General features: G+C 37.3%; 1 pseudogene; it reads left to right on the top strand.

Moving 5' to 3' along the window:
- Positions 1–738: 738 nt before the first annotated feature.
- Positions 739–4,757, top strand: LOC118709727 (annotated as a pseudogene).
- The last annotated feature ends 604 nt before the right edge of the window (positions 4,758–5,361 follow it).

A 5,361-nucleotide genomic window follows, 5' to 3' on the forward strand; every position in this document is an offset into this window, starting at 1 on the left:
ATTTTATTCATAATTTTGTAGATATGAGTCAGGAATTTCGGAGGTTCTTACTGAGCTCTTCTTGCTTGGGTCACTCAGGTAATTGTAGATGTCCGGTTATGAAGGCAGTCATTGGAAGGCTCTACTAGGTTGGCTCACTCATGTGGCTTGACCCTGGACTTGGAATGCCCAGAGGGAATCCTTTTAAGACAACTGCCTTCCCCGGCACAAAAGACTTCTTGTAGGGAAACTAACTATTTTGTCAAAGATCTTGTGCTTTAGGTATTTGTTTTTTCTGCTCAGATAGTACCCCTTGAAAAGCAAATAAAGTAGTTTTTGCTATTATAATTCAGCTTCTCCTTACTATATACTCTTTTACAGGGATGCCCTTTCTTGGTGTCCAATAAATTAGTTCCACGATTCTCTACCAGATCACCTTTAAAATCCTGAAGGACTGACCTTACCCCAGGCCATATATATTAGAATTTAGGGATAAGAAACAGGTATCAGTGTTATTAAAAAAAAAAAAAAAAAAAGAAGAAGTCCCCACAGAATTCCAATGGTAGTCCATGTTGACAATCACTGCCATATTCCATAAACTACATGCAAATAAGAAACAGTTGTACACCTGGCCAATTCCATCTATTTCTCAGGGGGAAAAAAATTAAAGCACAGAGAAGAGAAATGGGTCACCTGAGAATATGTAGTCAACAACTACAACAGTCTTGTCTCAGAAGAAATAGGAAAAGAAGAGTACCCATGTCCTCTTCAGAATGGCGATGGTGTGAAAAGTGGCCAAGAGAGGAGATGATGCCAAAGTTGGAATGGCATCATCACTGTGAAACCTTGACCTTGGCCTTGGACCCCATACCCTTGTGAGATTGCTGGATGACAAGTAGAAAGACTTGCTTTTGGAAATCAATATGATGCAGCCCTATGAAAAGAGGAACTGTCCATTCTTCTGAGCATGAATATTAGTTAAGATATTAAACTCCCTGATCTCTCTTATCTCTCCTCTGCTTTTACTTATAAACTTCCTTTTTGTTCTTATATTCTTTTATAGCATTTTTAATATGAAGGTATAGGAAACATTGTAAAATTTTAAAGAAGCAAATAACCAATAAATCAATTTTACTACACAATGCCTGCCACTTATATTCAATATTTTACTTAATAATTTGGGGTGAAAGAATATTGAAATTATCTTGAGTAATAAGAGATATTCACTATAGTTTTTCTCCCCTCACTCTTGGCTCAAATAATTCCAATATTTAATGACAAACTCATTTTTTGATTCATGACAATTATTAAATAATTGAGCACAATATTTAATTCATTTACTGTAAGTTAGTCATTGCCTTTTGGTTTAGCAATCTTCCTGGCTGCCAATACAAATATTTTTTTATCATTAAATTTTAAACATTTTTATTAAAATAGACTTAGTTATGTCTTCAATTTTCTTGTACTTGATACCTGTTGAAATGTATCAATCTGTAACTTTGGTATTTTTTCCATTCCAACAATGTTTTTTTTGAAAAAAATAATTTATGTAATGATTGCTCCTGGTTTTTGTTCTTGCTTGGGCTATTGTCTTATATTTCCTCTATCTGTATTTAATTTTTCTAATTTTTCCCTTTTATTTTTAGACTATTTCATCTGAATCTTGGTTGACTTCCTTAGATTTGGCATCTAAAAATCAGTTTTCTAATGCATTTTATTTGTTGTTTTTGAAATGCATCTACTTTTAATTAAGCAATATTTTTTTCCTCATGCAATACTTTCTGATTTCAAATTGTTCCTGTTCTGCATTTCCTTCCTCCATGTAAATAGATAACATACTAGTATTCTATCAAATCTTAATGAGATCTCATAATTCAGAAAGTTTCTAATAGTATGTTGTTGTTGTTTTATTCTGTTGTGTGTTTTTTATAGTTTTGCTTTGTTTTTACAGTATATCTACTTTGTCGAATCAATTCCCCTAAGCATTCAGGAATGTCTCTTTGTTTTGACATAATGTATCTTTTTATAGAACTGGTAGTATTTTTTTCTCTTGTACTCAGAAACTTTCTGTTTGTTCTGGCTGCTAGAGAAGGAAGAAACCCTGCCATATTGGGTTTCTAAAATGTTCATTGAGACCACATCCTGTTTCTTTCCCTCACACAGACTGTGAACGAATTTCTCTCAGCATTTTCTCCACTCAGATCCTGGCCACATTGCTCCTTCGGGGAAACTTTGTTGGTGGGAGAGGGTCAAAATTCTGACCCCAATCCCTCTTGTGTAACAATGGTGAAGAAGAAGGGGTAGATGAATATTGCTAAATAACATTTGTTGACTGCCTACCATGGACTAGCCACTAGGCTGAGCATTTGCCCTGTAATTAAAATCACAACCCCTTCCCCTTTTACATAAGAGAACACCAAGAGATAGGAGTTTTAATACTTTCTCCTAAGACCATCCAACTACTAAATAAAGAGTATGGACTGAACCAATGTTCTTATTCAATTCTTCATTTCCCCCTATTTATTACTTAATAAAATATTCTGTGCCCTAGATGGTTTTGCTCAGTGGATAGAGTGTTGGCATGGGGACTGAAAGGTTCAGGGTGTGATTCCTGTCAAAGGGCTTATACCTGGGTTGCTGTCTCCATCCCCAGTAAGGGGTGTGCAGGAGGCAGCCAATCATTGATTCTCTCTCACCATTGATGTTTCTATCTCTCCCTCTTCCTTCCTCTCTCTCTAAAAAACAATACAAATATTTTACAAAAAAAAAATATTTTGAAGTTGAGGGCCTGAGGCTATTATCCTTCCTCTTTTTCTCACCAATAAAATATCTCCCCACTGCTACCCATTTCCATGGATCTCAGAAGAATAAAGGTAAAGGGCCAAGATCACAAAAATCAACTTTCCCAGGGTGCACAAAAGAATGGCCTATTACCAGCTTATCTGACTTCTCAGTCAGAGATCTTTGCCCTTTGTTAACAATGCAGGAAACTTGAATTCCAGACATTCTAAAAGGCATGACTTCCAAAATTATAGTTCTCTTAAAAAATCTTGATGAAAAAATATTTAACTTAAAGACTGACTAGGTAAAATCTTTATTTGAATGGCCTCAAAAACTTAGCTATGAAGCGTTATTCTACCAGTTTAACTATCATTAAGTGACATTAGTACCATTTTCAAAGGATTTTGAGTACTTGCCTATTGATGGCCATGTAACTAATATGGCCTCAATCCATCTCAGGACAATTGGATTATTGTAAAATTTAGAAAGAAGGCAATCGCAAAGCATTTGTAACTCAGCACACTAATATTTGGTGGTTTCCTCGAGGTTTCTGGAATAATTAATAAAAACTGTTAGCCAAGTAGGACATAACAACTAGAAAAGAAGCTGGAAATTGCAATAAGTAGAAAGGTCATAGGCAAGTTTGAGAGGCTCACTGAGAAAATATTTGACTCAGAGTACTTGTTTTATATGGCCATCAACACCTACCTGAGTGCTTTGACCATAGGAAATGCTTAGTTAACACTTTCCAAGGGGGCACAAAGTAGCACTATAATCAGTGTCTGGAGAAAGATAATTAAAACAGAATGTTGCATTGATTTTTCAATTACCATCTACTTGCATCTGGGAAGATGCAAGTAGAATGACACCAAAATTGTATGCTGGCATTTAAATTCCCCATGACACATAGGGTTTTCGCCTAAATAGAACTTAAGCACCCTTGTCAAATCATGCCCTTCAAGAAATCAGATTTGAGAGGGAGCGTAGGGGAGGGTGGGGGTAAAAGGAAGAGATCAACCAAAGGACTTGTGTGCATGTATATGGGCCTAGCCAGTGGCCATGGACAACAGGGGGATGGGGGAATATGTGGGGAGGGGTTTGGGAAGGGAATGGGGGGATAAGGACAATTATGTGATACCATAATCAATAAAAAAAATTTATTAAAGAAAGAAATCAGATTTGAGGGCACAGAGGCAGTGGTAGCCCGGAAGCCTTTGAGCTGTCCAGGAACAAGTCAGCTTCCAAACAGTTTACTAATGAGGTTCTGAGGTCCCACAGGCCTAACCCAGCAGCATGGCGCACCCAAGCTCATCCAGGAGGCTTGGCAATATTCAGAGGCCCTGGTTAGCACGAGGATCCTCAAGCACACCTCGGAGTCCAGGCCCAGCCAGTGTAGAGAGAACCTGGCCTGGGCACCCTATGGTCAGACAGGAAAGGAGGTAGCTGATAGATGGTGACAGTGTAATTAAGAACTGCAACTTCCAGCAGCCTGGCTTCAACTCTGAGACTGCACACTTCAGGCCACAGTATGGAAGAATACAAGGAGGATGGGAGTAGAGGGAACATCTGCAAGTGATGGGTCCTCTTTTGTGGAGGCTGGACACTTCCCAGCAGGGAATGTCCTCAACCAGAGCTTCTTTGAAGAAAATGTCCTGCCTCCAAAGAAGTAGCTTGCCAAATGTAAAGGGCAGCTAGAAGACCTAGAACATGGATATGAAAAGTGTATAGAACAACAAAAACCAGGTGTGTGTGTGTCTCTTTGTGGGTGTATATGCTTGTATGTGATGTTTTATACACACACCTGGGTATACAGTTTGGCATAAACTAATTCTTATCAAAGGAATGAGCCAATGAAGCCTTTACTATGATGGCTAGACCACAATTATTTGGACTTGGGGGAAAATCAATTTTTAAACTTCTTTTGTTATTTTTATAGCAAACTTTTTCTCGTTTTTGTACTTTTCTTATTGTAATAGTCATCCATGGACTTTTTGTATTCCAAATGTCTGTGATGTTGAGAAGTAAAATTCATTTTCTGTGATCTTCTTGCACTGTAATCTACTAGTGGTAGATATTTAAGAATATTAATGCCACATTTAAATGGGACAAAGGATTAGATGTGAAAGTGTTTTGGGAAATACAAGTGGTAAAAGTATAATTGCAGAACCTTCAGAATGAAAACATAAAGAACCCCAACATATCACAGAACACAGTTCCTGGCCTACCCTAGGTCCCATATAAGAAACCCTTAATAAGTGTTTGTGGGAATGAACTAGGGCTTTTTTTAGTAAACAAATTAATACATTTATTATATTACAGTTTATGTGCACTATAGTTGAAAGCCTAATTCAGATAGATATAAGGAGACTATACAAAAATAAAAACATATATTTCTGAGCTTTATGTATTTTTACTAAAAAAAATTAAAAATTACTCCTAAAAGCATACAGAAGAGTCAATTTGATAATTATATTGAAGACTAAATGCCTAGTACATGAGGGCAGGAGGTGACCCAGTGATCAGGGAAAGGCGATGCCCCCATCGCAACGCCACTGCCAGAAGCACAAGCCTTGGCTGGCTGTGGTTACCTGAGCTTGGGCA

The sequence above is a fragment of the Pipistrellus kuhlii genome, unplaced genomic scaffold (assembly GCF_014108245.1).
Source record: "Pipistrellus kuhlii isolate mPipKuh1 unplaced genomic scaffold, mPipKuh1.p scaffold_m20_p_7, whole genome shotgun sequence".
NCBI lineage: Eukaryota > Metazoa > Chordata > Mammalia > Chiroptera > Vespertilionidae > Pipistrellus > Pipistrellus kuhlii.